Source organism: Canis lupus, chromosome 15, assembly GCF_011100685.1.
Source record: "Canis lupus familiaris isolate Mischka breed German Shepherd chromosome 15, alternate assembly UU_Cfam_GSD_1.0, whole genome shotgun sequence".
In the NCBI taxonomy this organism is placed as follows: domain Eukaryota; kingdom Metazoa; phylum Chordata; class Mammalia; order Carnivora; family Canidae; genus Canis; species Canis lupus.
This window is the reverse complement of record NC_049236.1, coordinates 62,588,949-62,615,445: the sequence shown is the minus strand read 5'-3', so window position 1 is coordinate 62,615,445 and position 26,497 is coordinate 62,588,949. Positions and strand designations below refer to the sequence as shown.

Below are 26,497 nucleotides of genomic sequence, written 5' to 3'. Positions count from 1 at the left end.
TTACTCTGTCCTTCAAGGTCACGTAGGTCACCTTGCGCTTTGTCAAACTTACCATTTACGATTCTCTTTTAGGGTCATTACAATCTGTTTCCTCTGGCTGGGCCACTCTTCCCCAGTGTCTGACCAACGCCTTCACCAATCCGAGATCTTTGTTTACATTTCAGCTTCACAATTAGTAAGTGAAGTGTCCCCTCCCTGCCTTCTCTCCTCACTTTTCTCACTTTACTCTTTTCTTCGTGGTACTTCTCAGGTTCTACCATGCAATACAATTAATTGATCCTACTTTTATTGCTTACTTTTGTTTCTCCTGCCTTCACTAGTTTGTAAGTCTTTGCTTTTGTCAGTCCTCTTTACTGGTATATCACTCAAAAACTATGTAGAATTAAATAAAGAGTGATAGTTCCTTTAGTCCAAAAAATAGATGGAATTAAATAAGAAATGACAGTTTCCTTTCATCTCAGATCTTTCTGATAAAATCAGGCATTGTTAAATTTCAAGTGGGATAAATGACCCAGAATTTTCTAAAAATTTACCAGTAGAAGCTCCTTTTCTTATTGTCCATTCCTTCCTTCCTCCTTTTCTTCCTCTTCTTCCTTCCTTTTCTTCCTTTTGTCCTTCTTTTCTTCCTCCCTCCCGTCTCCCCTCTTCTCTTCCATCCCTCTCTCTCTCCCCCTCATTTCCATTCTTCCTTTTCTTTCTTTCAATTCACTGTAAAATTTGAAGAAAACGTGATCCTCCTAAAAGAATGGCTAAAAAAAAAAAAAAATCTTCCTATTAATACTGAATGCAGGTGGAACTAATGAATAACAGAAGAAATAGTCTTCTTTTTTTTTTTTTAACCCTGTTAACAAATTGCTTTCTGGAGAGATCTGTTGCTTCTTTCAAAGTTTTCTTCATAACAGGGACAGAATATTATTATTAAATAATTTTTTTAATACATGCAATTTTATATTAAATAAATAACACAGAAGTCTCCAGTGGTTATTTTCCAAGGCACTTTCCCTCTCTTCATTCTTCACAGAAGTTCACTAGATCTGTTTGCTTTCAAAACGAAAATATAAAGTTTGTAGTTGAGCTAGGTAGGTAATAAACGTTTAAGTCATGTTCGAAGATTGGAAACATTTCATGATTCAGAAAAGATGTATGCTGTTAGAATTCAAGAACTAGAAAATCCATACAGATGGAATGTTCTCTTCCCTAATTTATACCAACTTAATGAAGTGTGAATTTTCATGGCCTCTGTAAAGATCAAACATAAAAGAAAAAAAACAGAAGGAATTCTGAGGTTGCTCCCACCAAAAAGTAAATTGGAGAGTGACTTTGTGATACTTGTCAGTGGTATCAAATTTACTCAGATAAAACAAAACTTGATTCATATATAGTATAAATTGAGTGATTTGGACTAAGGTAGCTTGATGACAGAATGTTAATGAAATGTTAACCCAATAGTAAAAGAGAGGAAACGGAAGTTATTAGTAAATGTCAAAACAAAATATAGGATAAATAGTAAGTGATATGAAAATATATTTATCTCTATTTATTTATTTATTTTTAAGATTTTATTTATTTATTCATGAGAGACACAGAGAGGCAGAGACACAGGCAGAGGGAGAAGCAGGCTCCCCATGGGGAGCCCAGTGCGGGATTCGATCCTCAGATCCAGGAATCCCTCCCTGAGTGGAAGGAAGATGCCCAACCACTGAGCCACCCAGGTGACCCGATATGAAAATATATTTAAATAGCAAAATGAAATTAAGAATGCAATAAAGTGAAAAGAAAATGAGCTTTGTAGTCTACAATGTGTGTGTGCATATCTATATATATTATTTTATGTTTATATTATATATTATTATATGTAATTCATACTGTGTATTCTTATTATTTATCATATATTATAAATCATATTATATATAGTGTCACATCTTATATATACACATATCATATTATAGTGAGAAAAAATCACTAGAGAAAATAATTGGAATTGTAGAGCACAATAACTTATCAAATGTCCAAGCCATTTTTAACCTGGAAAAGAAAGTCATAGGCGATAAACCTGTCCAACGCTCTAATTTGTTCAGAAGCCTTAGGAAATGAAATAAGGGCTGGAAATAATTGAATTATGCTCTAAATTCTCTATTCTTTTTTGTGCACAAAAGCCTGGGAGCCTTGAGCTTCCTGTAATGTGCTTTCCATATAGCTGTAAACAAAGGTTATAGTCATTGAATGATAAGCACTTCCATTATGCAGCCCCTGAAAATAAAGAAACCCCTATTTCAATTTCTGTATAAAGATAGAAATAAATCTTTAAAAACGTCTCTTCTCGTAAGTTTTACTAAATAGCTCTCCTAGTTACTATTTTAATTAAATTATGTACAAATTACATTAATATATATTAATATATAATATTAATAATTATATTAATTATATATATAGGTCATGAGACTCTTCCTACATAGTGCACCAATATTAAATTATCAAAGAACAGTTCTCAGGAACTCAGGTTCTCCAGGACAACGTGATACTGTTCCTGGGGGAGAGACTCTGCATTGTGAAAAGGGCCGTCTCCATCCTTGGATTCCCCACAAAAAACCCTTCCACGGGACCCGCCCTTGAATAAAGGTAGCCGGAAGGAAAGTAGTAAGAACAAAGCAGCTTGTTAAAGTGAGAGAAGGGACGCCTGGGGGGGCTCAGTCGTTGAGCATCTGTGGTCTTGGGATCAAATTCCACCTTGGGGTCCCCATGGGGATCCTGCTTCTCCCTCTGCCTGTGTCTCTGCGTCTCTCATGAATAAATAAATAAAATATTTTAAAAATGTTTTAAAAGTGAAAGAAAGTACATCCTCAAGGTGAGAAAGTGGGCAGATTCTGGGGGCTGAACAGGGTGTCTAGGCTGTTTGGGGATTGGGTCCCTGTGGCCTCTATGTAGGCTGGGAGGAGCTGTAAGGTATCCTGAGGTGGTCTCTAGTGGACGCTGCTTCTAATCCTCTGGGAAACTCCTCCACAGTTTGGGGGGCTGTTTGGAACCCTACGAAGTTTGTACCTGAACCATCCCTCAGGCTTTCTCTTAGGTGCGGGGAGTGCACCTGCAATGCAAATGAATTGTAATGAATGAGTCGAGGAAGAGGAGAGTGTTATGTCCCTCCCTGTGGCTTTTTTTTTTTTATAAATTTATTTTTTATTGGTGTTCAATTTGCCAACATATAGAATAACACCCAGTGCTCATCCCATCAAGTGCTCGATGACTCAGCCCCAAGGTCTTGGAAGCCAGAAGGTCCGGATGGCGAGCGCCTGGGCTTTTAGTGTGTGACTCATCTATCACCATCCTTGCCTCCGCTCCTGTGTCCCTCATTCCCCCTCAAGCCCTTGGGACTCTGCCTCCGGGTTCTCCTTCCATGGCTCCCGTCTAGCTTCTACCTAACAATATATATTGCTTCTTGCAATCTGATCCCTTTAAGGTAACTTTAAAGAAAAGCAATATTAACAATTCTCTTAACACCGTCAAATCCCTGTGCTGAATTAACCCTCCCCTGCTTGCACTAATGTTAATTTGGTTTGGAAAAATATCCTTCTTTAAGAATGTAAATAGCTTCATTTAAAATCTACGACCTTGTAAGTCTGGAATTTTAATTAGAGAACAAAACTGTTGCCCCATAGTCTTAAAGGGAACTCTTGCTTTGATTGTAAGTCACGAATAAGAGCAGCTATAAAATTATGTCCTTACTTTTGTAACAACAACAATCAGTCAAACTGATTCAAACTGCCTGTTTTGTACTGAGCTGTGAACACGGGTCAACAAGATCTTAATGAGAAAAAGAATGTGTTAACTTGCTTCAAATGGCTAATAGTTTCAACAAACTGAAAACCCATCAGATTATAATTATTTTAAAGTTTCAGTAGGTTTCACCATAACATATCCAATTACCAGTATTTAAGCTTGGCTTAGTCTAAACCATAGACAGCAACGTATCTGTGATTAAAACGAGCAAGTCTTATGAACGTCATTTTATTAAATCTGTCTTCCCAGAAGCCCTGTTGTGAAATGTTTTATATATTTTTTAGATTGCCTTGATTTGTATTTTAACTTATTGTGTGGTTTTGTTGCTTTCTGTGAAAGAGTTCTTGGGTTGCTTGGCCAACATCCTTCCGGGAGTAGTTAATGACTAGATCCCAACAATAAAGGTCTTTGTGAGTTTGTTGCTGCCATTGTCACAGGTTAATTGCTACCTCACCCCTTGAAGCAGCTTATTTTCTTTTTCCTATCTAATTTTTATTCTCGGAAGCGGCATCTTCTACTACCAAGAAAGTGAGTTTTACTGTAAACTTAAAGAAAAAAAAATGCCAGTGTAAACTGAAAGGTCAGGTTGGATCAACAAGCGATTGCTGGTGCTGATGTTAATTTGATCCCCAAATACGAGGCTACATTTCAACACAACCAAAGTAAAGCAGGTGCTTAACACGCATTGTTAAAGTCAGAATTTTACTCCTGGGGAAAATTCCATTTTGTTTTTCTTTTTCTAAGGTGTGGACTTAACGTTTCTCAAAGACCAGGATGGTTAAAAATATTATTTCAGGTGGGAATGGTCATGGAAGATCTAAAAACAGACCTCAGGTTGAATGAACAAATGGGGGATGCATTGGGATCATTTTGCTGAGGGAATCACAAAATCAACAAAAGACCAGAGGACAAGAATCTGAAAAGGACTATAAACGAAGAGTTTGTTGGAAAGCTGGACCCAAGAAAGCCCAAAAGACTGTCCCCAAAAGTTTCATGGCCTTGCAGCCCTCACCTACATTCTGTGGTTTTTACTGGTGCGGCTAAGGCCACACATTTAAACGGGTTACTGATATGGTTATGGTCCCTATTATCATGATATCTGTTTTTCTTATAACTATTTTGAAAAAATAAAAATTAAAAAAAAAACTATTTTGAATCTATCGCACTGTTATTATTTCCATCTCTTTTTTTTCTACCTTCTTTGGTTTAAACTCAAGTCTTGTTGTTGCTGGTTTTTTTTTTTTTTTTTTTTTGGTTTTACATGATTCCATTTCCCTTTTCTCTTAAAATACCAGTTATGCTTCTTTTTAAAAGTTTGCAATATATATTTTTAACTCACCCACTCTCAAATAGCCCTGTTCTGCTCCACCGGTAGCACAGTTGTCTTAAAACAGACTGCTCCCCATTCTTCCCTCCCATCCCTTGTAACATCGCTGTTAACTCCTTTCACCTACACATAGCTGCCATCACCCGGTACATCGTCCCCAATATTAAGTAATAAGTGAGCTTTTGGATCAGTTAACAATAAGAAAAACAGATTTTATATACTTTCATTTATTTCTTCTCCAGCATTCCTTCCTTCCTTGTCTTTCAGATCGGAGTCTCTGACCTTCCTAATCTGCTTGGGCTGCCGTAACAAGGTACCAGAGGCTGGGTAATTTAAGCAACAGAAATGTATTTTTCACAGCTCTGGAAGCTAGGAAGTCCAAGATGAAGGTGCTAGTAGTTCAGGTTCTGGTGAAGGTCCACTCCTCGGGCTGGTGCATGACCACCTGCTTCCTGTTGTGCTCACATGGCCTTTCTCTGATCTGTTCTAATGGAGAGAGAGAAAGATCTCGATGTCTGTCCTCTTCTTACAAAGGCACTGATGCCATCCTAAAGGGACTCCCCTTGTGACAATAGTTAAACCTAATTACCAGGACACCTGGGTGGCTCAGTGGTTGAGCATCTACCTTTGTCTCAAGGTGTGATCCTCGGGTCCTGGGATCGAGTCCCCTGTCAGGCTCCCTGCATGGAGCCTGCTTCTCCCTCTGCCTGTGTCTCTGCCTCTCTCTGTGTGTCTCTCATGAATAAATAAATAAAATCTTTTTTAAAAAAATAAATAAACCTAATTACCTACCAAAGGCCCCAATTCCACATGCTATAACGTTGGGGATAAGGCTTCACATATAAATGTGGAGAGAACACAGATATTCAGCTCGTTATACTTCATCATTCTTTTCTCCCTAATAATGTACTTCTTTTAACATTTATTTCAACTCAGGTTTCCTAGTGATAATTTCCTTCAGTATATTCGTCCTACAACATCTTTATTTCTCTGCCACCTCGAAGGAAAATTTTGACGGATGTAGAATTCTAGGCTTTTCCCTTTCAACACTTTAAATATTTCACTTGACTTTCTTACTGGCATGGTTTTTGATAAGTCTGATGCAATTTTTATCCTTGTTCATAATTACAGACAAGATGTTTTGTTTCTGTTGTTGGTTTTTTTGGTGTTTTGCTTTGTTTTGTTTTTTTAGTTTTTTCCCCCTCTGAATTCTTTCAATATTATCCCTCTGTTTTTAGTTTTCTGGAGGTTGAATATTAGATTCGTACAAGTAGATTCTTTGATGTTTCCCTACTTGGTAATTGCTGAGGTTCCTGCATCTGTAAATGGTTTCTGTCATTACTTTTATGAAATTTATAACCATATTGTTCCAAATATCTTTTACGTTTGATTCTCTTTCTTTTTTTTGTCTTCTGTCACACATATGTTATATTTGTTAAAACTGACCTATGAGTCCCGGATATTCTGTTTTTTTTTTCCTTTCTGCATTTCAGTTAAGGAATTTTCTATTGGCATATTCTCAGATTTATTGATTCTTTCCTCATCTGTAAGCAGTCTACTGATGAGCCAGTCGGAAGCATTTTCCATCTGTCCCATGGTTTTTGATTTGTGGTTTGCCCCTGTAGCACTTTGAGCTAAAATCCACTGTTATTGTACTAGAACGCTGTTGGCATGATGGTGAAGTGTCCTATAAGCTTCTGATAGAATGCCAGTATTTCAGTCAGCTCTTAGCGCATTTGTGACTTTCAAAAGTATTTTCTCCAGGTGGTGAGATATGGTATAATATTAGATTATTTTCACATTAGAGCCAACAGAATTGGTTGACATTTTGGATGACCAGCCTGAGAAGTAGGGAAGGAATCAAAGATGACTCCAATGTTTTTAGCCCGACACTGGGAGGGATAGGGTTGCCTCTAAACGAGATGGAAGCACTGAGGAAGGAGCTGGTTAGAGAGATCAGGAGTTCATATATTTAAAAATCTTAATCAAATTTATTATTTTTAGTTATATAAAGGGCCAATAGGAAAAAAAGATATAGCAGTTATTAGAATTACCTGTTAGGTACTCATAAACATCGGGTAAATAAGTGAATATTTAACCATGATATTTCTTTCATCTAAATAACCATCTGTCTTGTTAATACCATGAAAAGAAAGTAGTCACTAAACCTGAAGATAAAAAAGTTAGATTGCATAAAGCTGCCAAAGTACTTTGATATTTTTCTTCTACAAATATTCAAGTTCAGTCTTATATGTAAGAAATTCTGTAAAATAGAGATAAACAAGATAACCATCATGCCCTTGAAGGTGATATGCATTTCTAGACCTTTTTCTTAAGACAAGTCAGTTTGAAAAGCAAGTATATTAGACAAGATTACTATAGCTTCAATTTTAGGCCTTGAAAGTTACTTACAACTTGCTAATTCGGCTGAAGCAGAACTGTTTTTGTGAAACATAAAGATAGGGAAATTAATTATTTTCATTGTCTTAGCTTCCAATAATATATGACAACACCCAAGAAAAGTTCTGGTAAGAGGTTACTCTTTCCTTGTCCAGGAAAATGCTATTATTAATTTAGCTATCACAGAATGTACAAATTAATTTAAAATGTCATTGCCAGAAACTCCTGTACACCTTAATTGCTCCTCTATTATTTATAAACTGCACTGCAAAAGAGACAGGGAAATGAGAAACTGGAAACTATAAGGCTATTGTGTGTTACAGAAGGCCCACAGAAAGAATTTGGCATGGAGGCATTTATTTCTTTAACAAATATTGATGAGTACTTACAATGTGCCAAGCAACATTTCAAAAAAAATTTCAATTAAAGGATACAAAGGAGTTCTCCTGACTAAACTATGTGGACAGAATTATTTTATTTTATTTTTTTGTTTTAGACGTATCACTGGCAGCTATAAATCATTTGATGATCCAATCCCTCCAGTAATTAACCAACCCCATGGAACAAACTTGGAAAGCAAGTTCCCAGTTTTGATCTATTCAACTTTTCTTAGAATCAGACTGTTGAAAGAGAGTTCAAATGTTCTTTGGGATTTGTCCACTAAAATTTACATCTAAATCCAATGCAATTCCAACGTAATTAACACATTAACAAGTATTTCCTAAACAGGTCCTTCGGGGATCTGAATGGCTCCAGCCACGATGTACCTGGCTTATCTCTTAATACTAAGCTGAGGAAGAATTGATTAAAAGTGAATTGACACACTGAAATTATTATTAATACATTAATACATGTAATAATTAATATGCCTAATACATTAAGACAAAGCCACATTTCCTGGATTTCAACTTCACACGACCAAGCAGCTGGAGAGACATCTAGGATCTGTAATCCTCTGGGCTTCAGTGATACATTCTGTGCCTAACTCCGGTTACAGATCTGCTCCATCTTGAACCTTTTTTCTGTAATTATTTTGGACCACAAAAACTGTTGATTAAAGAGGCAAATTCATGTAAACTTCACCTTTTAAACAACGCCTTCTTTTTGTCTTAAACCAGACCCTGTTCCTTAACAACATTTTTGTTTATTTGCTATTAAACAAATTAGCAAGCAAAAGATTTTTTTTCCAGTTTTCCTCAACTTCCTTTTTTTCATAATTGCATCAGATTCTTCAAAGGGAAAGGTACATTATCTCCATCTTTGTTTCATATTTCTCTATCTCTATACATACGACTCTATACAATAACACTTGTCTACCCTATTCTATAAAGCCAATTATTGTTTATTTTTCTCTGAATTCATTATATCCACATTTCTTAAGCTTGATCACTCCCCCTCCAAGATCTTACAACATGGTCTCTCTACTGGCTATTTCCTTTCTTCCTTTACATATGCACAGAATATCCTAAGCATTTCTCTTCTTTGCCTTTGACAACATAAGGTGTGTTTCAACCTTTTCCATTAGTTTACAATCTAATCCTTCCTTCCTCGCTTTATTTTGTCCATAACAATAATCCTATAGTATTGTTGGTGTCCTTCTGTTTAACATTGACTAATTAATAAATGCAGTAATCAGTTCTTTCTGTTCAGTGTCTTTTTTCTTTGACTCTGTTGTCAGATTTTACTTATTTGTCCCATTTATTTTGAGGTTGCCATTATAGGAATGAGGCCTTACTGGTAAATGAAACCCTTAAAGATGGAATCAGCATTATATATATAAAATTGGAAAAAATATGAATTGATCATCTTAAATTGGATAGGTTCTCCCCTCTATGACTTCTAGAAGTGGCCCAGAAGTAGCAGCACTTTTACCCATCACCAGTGCTCAACCAGTACCAAGGTTAATGGCTTAAACTATTACTTAACCTAAGCCAATTAGATCTTTTGCAAGGCAGCTCTTTCCATATCTTGAGTCAGAAATTAGCACTCATGCATGTAATGAAAAGTATTCAATAGTATGTTGCAAAGTGATGCATTAGCTAAGTGCCCTAACAAGTGGAACTTAAGGCACAGGTACATCCCCATCCCCCAGGACATGATTTCTGTGCATAAGATTAATAAGAGACTTGTAATTTTTGAAATAATGGTAATAAATCAGGTAGCTACATCATTATGATAAATAAATCGGTTATACAACAATGGTCAAAGGAGACTTTAAAAAATACAACATTTAATGAGTGGGGGAGTGAACAAAATGATGTGATAACTTAAAGCTTAAATGAAGGGATAAGATTTAAGAGTCTTACTCATCTAACCAGTGAAGTTTACTAAAAAAAAAAAAAAAAGAAAGGGAAGCTAAACTTGATAACATGAAGTTTAACATTAAATGTGAAATATTTAGGGTCAGTGAGAATAAACTGACTCATAACCTGATCTGGCCTGAGAGTATTTTTTTTTTGGTGGCTGAGATGGAATGGGGAGGAGTGGTGCCTTAAGATTACTATAACCCTGGGAAATGTTGTGTAAATATCGTTATAGTTCCTAGAAGGTATAAAATTCAAAACAGAAAAATGATGACATGGATTAAACCACTGGTGTTGTAGTTCAGAATAGACTTACATTTAAGTATTTTTATAGGTTTTATTATTATTTAAAATATTGGGGAAATTTTAAAAATCAGACAAAATAAATGTGTTATTATATATTGAAATTTTAAGAGAATTTAATGAGTTAATTTGTGATCAGTGTTGTCACATAGTTTTTATTTGAACAAGTTTTGTATGTAGTATACATAAATTAAATAAATTGAGATGAAACATAATAGATAGTACAAAATTAGATGAAGAGGCCCCGGTGCAATAGCAAATATAATTAATCCAGTGATGCAAAAAAATACTGGTATCCTTCTATCTTTTTAATTTTATTGTCATTTTGCTTTTATTGTATGCTTCTCTTACTTTACATATATCTTCAATTAACTATAATGTTTTTTTTTTCTATTTCAATTCAGTAAGTATAAAAATAAACACACCATTTTGTCCTGGGGAAAAAGTTCTCTCTGTATATACATTTTGGGTACCTATTCCTAGACTAAAACTACAAATCTTGAGACCTTTTTGGCTCATCTCTTTACTTGAGTCCTAATAATCAAGCATGAATTGTTACTTCTTTTTTTAAAGATTTTATTTATTTATTGAGAGAGAGAGAGGGAAAAAAAAAACAGTGTGGGGAGGGGTAGAAGGAGAGGGAAACAGATAATCTCAAGCAGACTCTGAATCGAACACAAAGCCCAAAGCTAGACTAAATCTTAGTACCCGGAGGTCATGACCTGAGCCGAAATCGAGAGTCAGATGCTTAACTGACTGAGCCACACAGGTGGCCCTAAATTGTTATTAAAAAAAAAAAAAAATATATATATATATATATATATATATATATATATATATATATTAGTAACATCTGTATCTTCCTTTATTTTTCCACTGCCACTATTATATTAAAAGTTCCTATCACTGAACAGAGTTTTCTAACTGGCACTTCTTTTTATTCTTCCAGTTTATTGGCATATAATTGACAAATAACATTTTGCCAGTTTAAGGTGTACAACGTGATGGCTTGGCATATGTATATTTTGCAAATTGATTGCCACAATGTTAGTTAACACACCCATCACCTCACATAGTTATAATTTTTGTGCCTGTGGGAAGAGCTTTCAAAATCTACTCTCTTAAGTACTTCAAATATACAACACATAATTGTTAACTATACTCACCACGTTGTACATTACAAACCCAAGATATACTTCTAACTGGAGGTTTATACCCTTTGACTAACATCTCCCCAGACCCCTCTCCAGTTTCCCCTGCAGCCAGTGTCTTTTCTGCTTCTATGAGTTCTGTTTTTATAGATTCCACATACAAGCCAGATGATACAGTATTTGTCATTCTCTATCCGACTTGTTTCACTTAGTATAAAGAAGTTGAATTTCATTTTAGTTGTCACAAATAGCAGGATATACTTCTTTTTAAAGTCAGATTATATTTTTTTATTTATATTTTTATATACATCCATTCATCTGTTGATGAATATTCAGGTGGTTTCCCTATCTTGGCTATTGTGTATGATGATACAATGAACACGGGAGTACATATATCTATTCAAGATAATAATTCCTTTCTTTCAAATATTCCAGAAGTGAAATTGCTGTATCATATGGTAGTTATATTTTTATTTTCTTGAGGAATCCCCATACTGTTTTCTATAGTAGCTCTATCCATTTAGATTCTCACTAACAAGGCACAAGGGTTTCCTTTTCTCTGCATCCTTACCAAACTTGGTCATGTCTTGTTTTCTTGATCATAGCCACTCTAACAGATGTGAGGTGCTAGCTCCCATTTTAACAGTCCATTTTTAATAATAATAATGCACACTGTGATCAAGTTAACTTTTTCTTGCATGTTTTTATCATATAAAATGTCTCAACTTCAAGTCTATTGCCTACATATTTAGTTCTGTGCTTATTTATTGGCCTTTAAAACATCCACCATCAGTATTATCCTTAATCAGATTAAGTTTATATCTTCTCACACTACAAGTTGAATTGTTCACTTAAATCAAAGTGGTCACACCATTTTGGGTGTATCACTATATTCACAGAGACCGTACATACCAGTTTAGAACATAATGTGTATTCACTACAAGTTTATTTAATGGAGCTTGGTGTGTTTCTCACATGCCATGCTTAGACATGCACATTCTCACCCTTGGGATACATTCCTTCTATATCCTACATCTGTACATTCCACTCAGTCTTTAAAGCCCACTAATTTCCAGCTGATCTAGACACATTCCTATATGGTTATACACCACTATATCTTCTTTATTCACAATATTTTTCCATTTGGAATATTTCACTGTGAGCTTTAGCTGTTTATACAAGTGTATTACAACCTCCCTAAAGAGGACACATTCTCATTGTTTGATGCATTCACTATAACATCTACCAGAGTGCTAAGCTTATAATACATAATCAATAAATTATGCAATTGTTCATTGATAGATAATTTTATATACTAATTACTTCAGCAAATATTAACTTCTCATTGACATATCTGCTAACATTGAATATACGACAAAAATAGGAGACCCTTTCATAGTCTCCTACTTAAGCACTTTGCAATAGGAAAACAAATACAATTTCAATAGAGTAGGAGGAAAATACACACAATTTACAGTGGGAATATAAAAAAATAAAGAGAAATGGAATTTCCAGGAAGATGGTCTTGCATGTACAAAATATCAAGAAAGGAATACAGAAAATACATATAGCCTTGCACTCTGCTACTCCTTATCATCTTCTTTTATTTGGTGGTTTGCTTGTTTATTGTCAATATCCCAAACTAAAATGTAAATTCTATGAGAAAACAGACTATCTCGAACTAGCTCTCTATTATAAACTCTGATTAACATATTGCCTTGCACATGATATCACTGTCAGTAAATATAATATAAATAAATATTTACTGAACTATGAATACAATACATTTCCAGTGACTCTGTTAAAAGTCCTTTACTGTGTCTCTTTGTGTTTGGCAGAGGCCATAAGGGTGAGGCATAGGCAGTGGGGACACAGGAAGTTTGAAACAAGTTATACACATAAAGATTTTGACTCCATTCTGAAGACAAAGATGACCCACAGAAAGAGGGAAGGCAAGAGAAGGTATCATAATCAGGTATGTCTTTTGGAATGATCACTCTGGCACTGGTATGGATGGTAGGACATTAATTAGAAAAAATAAGCTAGAATGCTGGAAAACCTATTGGAGGTCATTGCATCTATAACTCAAGACCCAAACAGAATAAAAAAATAATGAGATGGAAATAAGGGTAGGATTCCAGAAATATTTAAGTAATAGGAATATAGACTGATGGAGTCATTCTGGAAAACATTCTGGCACACTTATAAGTGAATGATAATTAATGCTCCTGGGTATATATCACATAGAAATGCTCAGTTGCGTAAGTGCAGATGTACCAGGATATTGTCACAGTGTTTTATCTGGCAGGCTGGCATCTTAGTCACTGTTGTTGTCTATGAGTGGCAGAGAGGAGCAGAAAAGTGTGGTGTATGCACACATGGAATATTAGTTATTAAACAGCAGATTAAATGTATTAAATCACAACTTGGATGGATCATTGGATCATAGAAACATAGTGCTTAGTTTCATAAGTAAAGTGAAGAATGCAATATCCAAGTAAATCACATTTGCATAAAAAATACATACATTTTAGAACTTCCCATTCTTCAATAAACAAAACAAACAAAATATACAGTTAAATAGAAGATAATAATCTTGGCTTATTCCAGGAAAAAAAAATCTGTGGTTATTTTTATTGGTATTGCAGCAAATTTATGAATTTCCACTAGTAGCATTAACACTATGATGCAGCTTTCTTACCCAAAAACAATAATACAGATTTTCATTTGTTCAATCTACTCTTCTCTTAAAGGTTACAATTAAATGGCAATGAAAATAAGGAGGCATCATAAATGGCGTTTATTTGAATAAGGGTCTTGTCACCCTTATGGTGAGAACTATAGGATTACCTGTATCGTGGGTTGATACTCATTTCCTGTTATAACTTCGTTGAATGATTCAGAAAAGGGGAAGAAGGAGCACTGGAAAGACCTACCTACTTCCTTAATACCTGGCCTCTGGTGCTCTTGTAGGTCTTGTTCCAGAGTCACCACTGACTGAACAAATTCCTGTTGCACACAAACACTATTTCAGATGTTCCTGGCCAGCCCGATAAATGTTGAGGTTTTGACATCCAGAGTATTGCATACTAATTAAGTTTAAATAACTATGTCGACAAAAATACACTAATGCAAAAGATCAGATCTTATTTTGAAAAAGAAATCAACTAAATTTACACCCTGAAACCTTTCCCCAATTGTTAACACTTCTCTAAGTGAAATTGCTGATGCAGATCTAGCTTCCTTTCTTCCATTCTATTATTATCTCAGAAATTAAGAGGTAATCACTCAGGTTAAGTGGCTCTCATTGTAGATTATGCTCTAACTCCCTGTCTCTATTGATTATGGATTGTGTCACCACTTTGAAGGTGAAACTTTCTCATTCAAATGATCCTGTAATGATGTGTATATCCTCCTGATGACCCTTGAACTATTTCATCCTTGGCAGGATGTCGTAGAGCATGAATAATCCTTGCATTGTTGCAGACTCTGGTCTTTATGCAACTACTCAACACTTACTAAGCCAAGTATTAATGAGCTTCCACTTCCTCAGTTATTCTAGTTATTCTTTGTTTTAAATTCATTTTGAAAATGTTAACTGAAATTTCCTTTCAAAAGAACAACAGATTTCACAAATAATTTCACTGACACAGATTTCATTTACCAAAAAAAAAAAAAAAAAGATTTCATTTACAGTTTTATTGTAAATTAATTTAAAGAAAAAATATAAATTATACTCTGCTTTTTACAGATGTTATCATTTTTAATTTCTTAGAAAAATTCAAGAGAACTCCTCACTAGATTCTCTGTTTTAATTTCCCTGAGAAGCAACACATAGTCAATGGGACACCTGAGCTGGGGTTTAGTGCTGCTGTTTCTAGTTATAAAACATCATTCAAGTTACTTAAACTCTTTAACATCAACTCTCTCCTTATAAAATAATAATAATACTAGCCACCTTTTATTAGTTAGATTCTCTAGAAAACAAAATCAATGAAATGCAAAGAAAGATATATTGAAAGAGATCTATTATGAGGGATTGATTTGCATAATTATGGAGGCTGAGAAGCTGCATGATCTGCCATATGCAAGCTGGATCCCCGGGAAAGCCAGTGGTGCAGTTCTGGTTCCTGGCCTATGAACCAGAGAAGCTAATGGTGTAAAATCCCAGTCACAATCCAAATGCCTAAGAAGTAGAAGTTCCAATTCAAGCAATGAATTCAGGCAATTCAAGCAATTCAATCCGATGTCTGAGGACAGAAAAAGATGAAGGTCCCAATTCAAGCAGTGATAAAATTTGCCCTTTCCTCACCTTTTTGTATCATTATTCAGGCCCTGAAGGATTGAATGATGCCCACTTATATTGGTGAGGTTGCTCTTTTTTACTTAGTCGACCATTTCAAATGTTAATCTCTTCCAGAAACACCTTCACAGATACACCTAGAAATGTTTTAATAGCTCTCTAGGCATCTCTCAGCCCAGTCAAGTTAAGACATAAAATCAACCACCACAATCTTATAGAACTGCTGGGTAGATTACAGATCATAAATAGACGGGTAGTGGCCACTGTAGACGCTAAATAACTGGCAGATATGATTACAATGATTTAAAAAATATAATAGTGGAGTAGAAATAAGGGACAAGGATTTGGTTTGATTTGATTTGATTGATTGACTTAAGGTTGAGAGAGAGAGTGTGTGTGCACAAGCGGGAGCAGAGGGACAAAGGGAGAGAGAGAGACAGAAGAACCTTAAGCAGGCTCCACTCGCAGTGTGGAGCCCATTGCAAGGCTAGGTCTCACGTCCCTGAAATCACGTCCTGAGCCAAAATCAAGAGTTGGATGCTTAACTGACTGAGCCACCCAGGTGGCTAGGGACAAGGATTTTAGAGCCTTGTCACAATTGGAATCGATCTTAGTTCTGACATATCAGTAATTTAGCTGTTCTCAGTAGTGTGTGGGTGCGTGTGCAAGTGTGTATGCATGATTTGTTAGAAGAGATCCGTTTATAGGTCTTTATTAATATTTTGTTGGAGAAAAAAATGGGAAACCCCAAGTTAAGATTCTTTACACATTGCTGTTTAACTGAATATATTATCATCTGACTGATGACTATGAGCTGTTGGCAATTTTCATCATTCTTCAGAAAGGTGCTTCTTACATATCTTCAAATTTCTGGTCTTGGATGCTCTCACAGGTTTGGGTTCAATAGACACTGATCACAGATAATCAATAGATATTTCAGTCATATCCAACCACAAAAATATGCATTGTGCATCCTCCTTCCAGGTAATCAAAATTTCGCCTCTTCCCTTGCTTGTGTTGTTTTCGGCATCTCTATCCTCATTGCTTGCAGGTCGGAAGTCAGTGGCAGTAATTTGAGATGTGTACTTTCAAGCTATTTTCAAGACTACCCACAATTTTCCGAATATGAGCACAAAACCATCCTGATTGGCATTAGCTTTATGTCACAGAATAATCATATATCCAGCTCTGCTTACCAGCTATTGTGTCTACTTCATGCAGCAGTGAAGACCAACAAAAGACAGTTGCCAACAAGTGATTTCTGAAATATACTACAGAAGGAAGAAGAGATCATTATCTCTGAAAACACTTTAATCAATAGCCACGGTAGGTACAAAGAGTCCACTTTTATGAGTAGATATAATAAAATTTGGGGGTTTGAGATTTACTCTTATTTTATACTTGAAAATAAAACGTACATCACCTTATTGTTTCACATTAATTTAAAGTAAATTATCATGATCTGTTGATTACATAAGAGGTCACATTTGTATAGTGACAGATGTACAGGTTTTTAGAGCAGATGTATATATATATGTGATGTTGCTGAAAATTAGTGTATGTAAATATACTAGAAGGAGCAAGTTTGGGCTAAAGGAGCTCCACAGTGTGTTGTCATGTCTAATGCTGCTTTTACACCAAGGTCCTCATGTTATCAGTTGGTAGCTCCTTTCTAGACTTCTCTAAACGTGATTTCTTTCTTTTTCTTCTGCACTCCTTTATGCAGCTTGCTCCTGCACATATCTTCTTCAATCTAGCCAAATGCACAGTCGAACAAAGCCTGGTTTTCTGACAGGGACCAGCAAGTGTCAGTGCGTTTCTGTAGCTGAACACATTCAACTTTGTGAGGGTCATGAACAGTCTCTTCGACAGCCTGGTGTATTTACAGCCACACACATTTCCCCAGAGTGTAGAGTTTGAATTCACTCGATGACCTTGTGGAGGCTGATGGTCATTTTGAGCTTAAAAAATATGTGAAATCACTTATTTAACTTCAGTTCATACAACTCCTCAAGCTCAACAACCAATCGAAGCTCATCCAAAATCCTCCTTCCGTTACCCCCCTCCTGGCTGGGAACACTGTCAGTCTCAGCCCACTTAGTGGAAGTGTCCGTGGTGATTATAGTGTCGATAGGCTAAAGAAGATAAAGCATTTTATTTTATTTTATTTTATTTTATATTTATTTCATTTTTAATTTTTTTTAGATAAAGCATTTTAAAGGACATTTTTTTCCTATGTATGTACCACATGCACTGGCCGATAACACATGCGTTTGGGCACTTTAGAGCTTCTGTGGGACTTCCTAATCTTAGGATTTACTGAAAAGACAAATCCTATGTTAATATCTGTCTCAACTGTAAACTATACATTTCTTTCACCTTTTATTTTAAAAAACCTGTAGTAACTACAAAGGACAAGCGTTCAGGGTAAGCAGATTGACAGATTTGACCTTTGACTCGGCGTCTACAGCTACGTCTCAGCTGTCCTACTTATTAACAGGCTATTTATTAACAAGCAATCTGCCACCAGACAGTTCCAGAAGGTTCATCTGGCGTGATGATGATCTATGGTATGTTTAGCTCAACATCTCGCCGCAGCATATTTCTCCAGGGCACTTTCATCTAAGGAAGCCTTGAGATGCCCTGTGGCCGGGGCTCTTCCACGTGCTGTCACTGCCCCGGTGCGAAGGCCAACGCTGCCTACTAGAGGACCAGCTGCCAGCCATCGTGCCACCCCCAACGCAGCGTGGTTCTCACATGTTCAGCTTGGCCTCTCAGCTTTGCACTCATCCTGGAACTTTTTAATTAGCTTCCTGACATGTCCAAGCAGCTGTCTTCTGGATGAGTTTCAACTACCCACAGCTTTTCCCTTGACTGACTGAGAGTCCCTCCATGCAACTATGATCATTATAACATACCCTAACTATCCCTGACGGCTCTGTCTTGGTCCCATCCCCATAGCACTTTGCAGCCAAAGGAACTTACACCAACTACATTTCCCTGGGAAACATATCTTAGACTTTGCTTATATTCATTAATTTAAACAACTGTCTTCAGGCACGTAAAATAACACTAATATTAGCACAGAGTCAAAAGCTAATATCTGTTGTTCCACATTTCTTTTTTAAGGTTTTGCTTATTTATTTGAGAGAGAGAGCACAAGAGAACATAAGCAGTGGAGGGCAGAGAGAGAGAGAGAGAGAGAAGCAGGCTCCCTCTGGAACCCAGGACCCTGGGATAATGACCTGAGCTGAAGCCAGTCACTTAACCAATTGAGCCACCTGGGTGCCCCTAGAATAATTTTTTTATATTTGATTTTATTTCCTTTAGTATTTAAATAGTGCAGGCTACATAGAAAATAATGAAACAAAAATACATGACAAATTAAAACATGGAGCTACACTATGAAAAACAATTACAGTATTAATGTGGCCAATTATTGCTATTCCTATCATTTGCTTTCCATTATTTTTTTTGTAATAGTTTGTGTTTATTAAGTAGAATGAGATAAAAGGGAGCCATTCTTTTTTTTTTTCAATATTAGCATCAGGTTTCATTATTCAGTTGGGAAAGATGTTAAATATTTTACTAAGTTGGTAACATTAAGATGAAAAAAGCAGCTTGGTTTATTGGGCGTAATCTGCTAAAAATTAATAAGGAATAATTGTTCAATAAGAAAATCAGAGCTCTTTAGGACCTCCCTTTGTCTTCAGGGTATTGATATTTGGGAAGAAACAAAGATAATGCAGCAGAGAAAGAGAATGAGGATGTAGGAAAAGGAAGCACGTGTGAATGAGTAAATATTGGGCTGGAATAGTTGCCAGTGAGAAAACAGTTAAAACTGTTGTAAATGTACACACTCATGATATTGGGAGCTTATAAAACTGAAGTATAATTTGACAATAAAGTTTATTTCCTATTATTTCAGTAAGATTTTCCTTTTCTATTATTTAGCTCAACATTGTTTACTAGAGTTCAGTCTTGTCTCAATAATATTCACTAATGTTTCCTCCTCAGCTGGTAGTCTACAGAATAATGAAAAAATAAAACTCCTATCTTTAACAGCCATTAGCAAAACCTATACTTAAAATCAATTTGAAGAAATAAGTAGAGACGTTCCTCCCACCACACACACAGTTTATTGACTCTCTTTAGGACATCGGCCTTCTTTTTGATTCTTAAATGACAGGATTGTGTTTCCTCTTTGCTTGGAATGATTCCTCCCCAACCTTTGCAAAGCTGCCTCCTTCACATTCATCAGTTTCTATGTAATGTATCTGAAGATTCTGTTCCATCAATCTTTGCGCAATTACTGTTTTATGTTCTTCATGGTACATATTGTGTTTAGAGCAACTCATTTGTTTACTTGTTTATTTACTATTTCTTACATGCAAGAGTACAATCCTGTAAGAACAGCAGTATTATATATTTTGGGGTTTTTTTTAAAGATTTTATTTATTTGTTCATGAGAGACACAGAGAGGGGCAGAGACAGGCAGAGGGAGAAGCAGGTTCGTCTCAAGGACCTGATGCGGGATTCGATCCCAAGACCCTGGGATTACTACCTGAGCCAAAGGCAGATGCTCAACCACTGAGCCACCCAGGCATCCCAGTATTATCTATTTTCTATTTATTTTTTTGTTTCTATTGAAGTTCGATTTGCCAACATACAGCATAACACCCAGAACTATATCACTTTCCCTCAAGAACCTTCATATTTTCAACCAAGGTTTGGGTTACTTTATTACTGAAAGTCATATGACTGTTAGAAATATGTGAATGAAAAATAACTCTTATGCTTATAATTAAGGCAAATTGCCAGCACTTATGACAACAAAACTATGTTACAGAAAAACTCCAATGTTAATTCAATGCATATACCTCACAAAAAGTTAAAGGCATCTAGTCAAAATTTTGTTGCGATTTAATTTTATGGAGGGTTGATGATTCATTATATGATAATGTATTTTAAATTTATTTAAAAGGGGCAGCCTGGGTGGCTCAGCGGTTTAGGGCCGCCTTCAGTCCAGGGCCTGATCCTGGAGTCCTGGGATCGAGTCTTACATCAGGCTTCCTGCATGGAGCCTGCTTCTCCCTCTGCCTGTGTCTCTGCCTCTCTCTCTGTCTCTGTGTGTCTCTCATGAAAAAAAAAATTATTTAAAGGCCAATGTTTTTTAAAAAATTTAAAAATTAAAAAAATAATAATAAAGGCCAATGTGTCCTGCATTGTTAAATAATATTTACCTATGGTGCTTAGGTGCCTTTCTTATAAAGAAGAGCTATAGTAGGGAAACGATTTCAGGAAAGCTACAGTAGTCTGGTGTCTTTTTCTGCATGAAAAAAATCAATCAGTGAATAATCATTCAGTGAAAAATGAAGCAATTGACATATTTGGAGCTTAACAATAACCCAATTACCATTGCTTATGCTGCAAATCTCGTAAATTTGTTACAGAAATAATTGGTTTGTCTAAGGCACATCCTCGTTATTAAGTATTCCAATATATGGCTGATTGAGTGTCAAAAAAAAGTGAGGAAGTGCAATATGGACGATGGAAACTAAGAGAAAATACATCAGGTGAGAGCTTGCATAATATTTTTTTTAAAGATGTCCGAGTGACAGGCTCAGTAAGACTATTTTTTCTTCTCATTATTAATAGTTCTGATAATAATACTTAGTACAAACTTCTAACCTAGAAAAGATGTGAACTTATACCTATATATTCAGATTTGGGGTTAAAATTAGATGGTTTACATACCATTCTAAAATTTGTTTTAAAAGTATGATAACCCAGAAGTACCCTTACCCATTGCAGTAACTATCTTCCAAAATTTGAAAAATGGTTTCATTTTGCATGTAAATTCTTTGGTTGCTTCTAGTTTGCTTCAGTGTCTGAGGGTTTGTCACTTACTAGTCAATCAAGGAATTTAGTTTTGTTTTTATTTAAGCCAAATTTATTTTTTTATTTTTCCATCTCAATGAGCTACCCCATAAATGGAGACAAAAACACAGAAAGGCATATTCAAAATGGATTCAAGACCTAAATGTGAGACCTAAAGCTAAAAATTCTAGAAGAGAACAGACAGTAATTCTCTGACATTGGCTGTGCCAATATTTTTCTAAATATGTCTCCTGAAGCAAGGGAAACAAAAGGAAAAACAGACTGTCGGGACTACTTCAAAATGAAGAGCTTCTATAAGCAAAGGAAACAACCAGCAAAACTAAAAGACGATCTACTAAATGGGAGAAGATACTTGCGGATGACATCTCTGCTAAAGCGTTAGTATTCAAAAATACCAAAAAGAAACATTTTTTTAAAAAATCTCTGTTGTTTTAGTTCTTGGACTTAGTAAAAGTCTGACTGCGCTGCTTTGAATATTACTTGTCATCTGCACAGTCATAAAACAGCCACCATCCTGGATGCTGCCACATTCTTTCTTAGCTTTCCCCTGGTTTGGAATGATTCTTCCTTGTTTTGCACGGCCCCTTTTTTCCCTGATAGCTCTTCCCCCTATCATGATGCTCTTTCATCCTCTCTGTATCACTTTTGCATAAAACTAACAATGTGCAATGCGTAGACTTCATTCTTTCTCATGTTTTCAGCCCTCTATTGTTCTATAAAAATCTGTCACAAAACTTAGTGACTTACATTACGCTTACAAGGTTACCGTCTGGACGGGGCTCGAAGGGTCAGCTTCTCTCTACCCCAACTCCTCTCTACTCCACTGGCCTCAAGTGAAGGCTACAGTTTAATGAAGGCTCTTTCACTCAGATGTCTGGCAGTGACTAATAGGCCCCGGCTGAGACCACAACTGGGACTGTGGCCAACACACTTGTGAGTGTGGCCAAAACACCTTTTTCGTGTGGCTGCTTGTCTCCCCCACAACATGGAACATGGTTACTGGGCTCTAAGGCAAGCGGCCCATGGCCCGGAGGAACCCGGCAGGTGCTGTTTTGCCTCTTATGACCCAGACTCAGATGTCACATGGCGAGATTTCTAAAGCATTCTAACACTCTACTACTATATCCTTTGACTTTGGCTACACTGATAGGGAAAAGTGGCTTCTGCCACTATTTTTCATCCATGATTTTTTTCATATAATAAAAAAGACTATTCAATCTAACATCATAAAATATAGAGATGTCATTAAATACTAAGTAAGAGGATATAGAAGGTAAGTAGTTGTGCGCTCAAACTATTTTACAAACATACGCTTGCATCTATAAAAGATCTTTATTCTGTAAACCAGACACGATGTGCTCTAGTTAATACGTTTTTAAATGATAGATGTTTAATTTTAAAATTCATCTGAAATTCCATCTAGACATTAGTGACACTTTAGTAAAATTTCTGTCCTTTTTATCTGAACATGAGAAATGAAGTTGTCTTATATTCTTTAAAGATTACTTATTTGCAAATTTTACATAAGCAGTTTCTAAGTTTTACTGCTTTCCAATCATTTTTCATTCTTTTTCTTCTTTTTTTTTTAAGCTGTGATAATTGCTTTCCTGACACTTCCTTTTACTTTGATTAACTTCCGAGAAAATTTCTGTCATAGTGTCTAGACACAAATTCCTAGTAACTCTATGGAATGAGAGACTGTTTATAAGGCAAAAATTTGGGAGCCATGTCCCTATCACTTGGGGTTACAAATTCTTTACTGTTTTATATTAAACTGATATTCTGTGTACTCTCATTTGATGCAAGCGCTGTCTGTCAACTGAATATCACAAATGGCATGAAATTAAATAAAATAAAGGAAATAGCTATTTCATTTTTCATGACTTGACTAAACATATTTGTTAAGAACTCACAGTGTAATGGAGAGGAGCTACTCTTTATTCAAAGGAATATTTAACTAAATCATCATCCTATAGCAAATGTCAGATGCTAAAAAGAAAAGTAGAAAAAAGAAAAAAGAGGATAAAATAAAGATAGAAAGCTTACAATAGAGAGAATTAATCAAATTCAATTCCCTACTAATTCATCTATTTTAACATACCATTTCAGAAACACGTTTGTTTTGAAAAAATTGTTTTTACTAGTCATTACTTTTTCCTCTATTATTCTTTCTTGTAGCATGCAATAAATATGAGTTCTTGAAATATTGATGTAATTTTCTGAAAATATTAAAGTATATTAATAAAAATAGAGGGCTGAGTATTAGCTTTCCTTCTATGACTTTTAAATTTAATAATTCCAATTGACTTGATGAAACACAAGTAAATCAGCTTAACTGAGTCTTGACTGTAATATGTATGTAAATGTTTTTTGCCTTCAAATTGTGAAAGGATCAGAATCTGAAGTGGCCAGAGTTGAATATTCTAATTCTCTGAGGGACTGCTTGGAATAAATAAAGCATGCAATAAACTTCTGTAAAACATGTTAGAAGTCCAGTGACCTTAGTGTCCTGCATCTTAAATGTGTAAATGAAAATAAAAACAAAAACACACAAAACAAAACAGGACTTGTTTTTTTTTTTTGTTTTTTGCAGTAAGCTATATGTTCCTATCAATCATCTTCCTGTAACCAAACCTGTACAGAAAAAGTTATATTTAGAATATTGAGTATCATGATGTTGTTGACCTTTTCCAATGCCCATATGTCCTTAGCATATGATAACACTGGGGCATTCTAAATATTGTTAGTTTTTTCAGTGTTTGTTTGCTTTGGTCTGTCTCTATAACCCACAAAGAGAATCAGCCGTTCTTTATGTGAGGAGGAAGAAAAATATCTTTGGTTGTTGCCATTTGAATACTACTATCGAAAGTGCTGGAAAAGTGTGCCCGTCTTTTCTAATTGTTTGATGTGGCTTTATTTATTTTTTAATTTAAGTATAATTAATATGCAGTGTTATATTACTTTCAGGTGTACAATGAAATCATTCGACCTTTCTTTACATCACTCAGTGCTCAAGACAAATGGACTCAAGCACCTTTATCTATTTCACATCCCCACCCCCACCTACTTCCAGTTTGTCTTCGGTATTTAAGAGTTTGTGGGTGTTGTTTGTCTTTTTTTGTTTGTTTGTTTTGTTTGTTTCTCAATTCCCCATATGTGTGATGTCATATGGTATTGTCTTTCTCTGTTGGACTTAAGAATGGACTCATACTATGGTGGCAGGATAAATTAGGGAATCATTTAAACAGGGAAATTCACATCCACATCACTTAATATATGTCTTTTGATCTAAAAATTTGTTTTCCAATAAAAAGAAAATGTTATTGAAAAAGATCACAGTTTTGCACACTTTTATTTATGTAGAAAACTCATTATAATATTGTTTATATTTGAAAATGTTAAATAGAGATTGAGTAAATAATTCCACATAATGGGAAACTTGAAAGCCACATATTGGTTGTAGATTGATGTATAATATATAATATGAAATTGTTTAAGATATGGTAACATATTAAAATATACAGCAAATAACAAGTTAATACACTTGTCATAGTATAATTAATATATTTTTTAAGATTTAATTTATTTATTCATGAGAGACACAGAGAGAGAGAGAGGCAGAGACACAGGCAGAGGGAGAAGCAGGCTCCCTGAGGGGAGCCCGATATGGGACTCAATCCCAAGACCCGGGATCATGCCCTGAGCTGAAGGCAGACTCTCAAACACTGAGCTACCCAGGCATCCCTATAATTTAACTTTGAATCTGTAATATTAATTACCTATCATTGCTTGAAGATTTTATCATATACTTCTTACAGTATTTATCTGTTACTAGATTTTTGTCTCCCTCATCCCACTATAATGTAAACTTTTTAGGGCTAACGTGTTTTGTCTCTTGTTCATTACTGTACCCTCAAGGTGACACAATCGACATTTAATACTGATTTTTAAATAAATGTATATGAATAAATGAGTTCAGAAACTTCTTGTTAACCTAATAATATCCATATTCTGAAATCATTGTAAAATAGTAGTCTATAGTTTAGCCCCAACTCTTACATCTGTCCATTAAATACAAACTTTGAAAGAGAGAATTTTCCTTTTTTTAAATTTAAATTCCAGTTAGTTAATCTACATGTAATATTAATTTCAGGTGTACAGTTTAGTGACTCAACATTTCTGTATGGCACCCAATGCTCATCTCAGTGCACTCCTTAACCCCCGTCACCTATTTCACCCATTCCCTACCCACCTCCACTCTGGTAATCATCAGTGTGTTCTCTCTAATTAAGAGTCTGTTTCCTGGTTTGCCTCTTTTTTTCTTCTTCTTCTTACGCTTGTTTGTTTTGCTTCTTAAATTCCACGTGTGAGTGAAATCATATGAAGAATCTTTCCATTGTTATCTTACTTGCTATACATCAACTTTTCTGTGGGTAAATGAGTAGATGGGCAATTTGCCTTCAGACAATCCTTTCTTTGATATTAATGTTTCCGAAAGCCAATAGTCATGAAGGTGGTTTCTTATATTCAACTGTTTTATTCACAAAAACTTATCCCTTAAGCCTTAGTAAAATAGCATCATAGTAATCTATTTAGAGAGATGATGGAGAAGACAAGTTATCTTATTAGTTTAATTACTCATTTCCCCAGGACAGACTTATATCCCACTGGGCTATTCTTCTGATACAGATTCATTTCCCTTCTCAATTACTAATTATTTACATCTGCCAAAATCCATTTTCTTCTTGTTCTTCAGAACTCTCCTCTTGTTCTAAGAATGTAAATGTTGAATATGGTGCGGTAAAGTCAGCGCGCCCCAGGAAATGAGAACGACACTTAAAGAGTTTATTATTCTCACAGATGTCAGAAGGGGGATCCCCACCTACCATGCTGCGGCATCAGATTTTGATGAGGGGGGAGAAGACAGGAGATGGGGAGAGGCGGAGCTGGAGTTTATTGGGATGTCCAATGGAAAAGCAAAGCAGGGTAGAGTAAACACTTTAGAATGGCCTAGTTTGAGTAATTCCTGAGGGTT

At 35.5% G+C, this 26,497-nt stretch overlaps 1 long non-coding RNA gene across 3 annotated transcripts in view; it reads left to right on the top strand.

The window, feature by feature from the left end:
• The window catches only part of LOC102152603, a 76,106-nt gene extending 51,386 nt beyond the window's left edge, over positions 1-24,720 (top strand). For 2 of the 3 annotated variants that reach the window (XR_005370032.1, XR_005370034.1), the window contains exons 5-9: positions 13,097-13,233; positions 16,613-16,887; positions 21,015-21,137; positions 21,699-21,839; positions 24,430-24,720. This is a non-coding gene — a long non-coding RNA (uncharacterized LOC102152603). The remainder of the gene's footprint in view (positions 1-13,096; positions 13,234-16,612; positions 16,888-21,014; positions 21,138-21,698; positions 21,840-24,429) is intronic. The other variant, XR_005370033.1, reaches the window with a different exon arrangement.
• Positions 24,721-26,497: the final 1,777 nt, after the last annotated feature.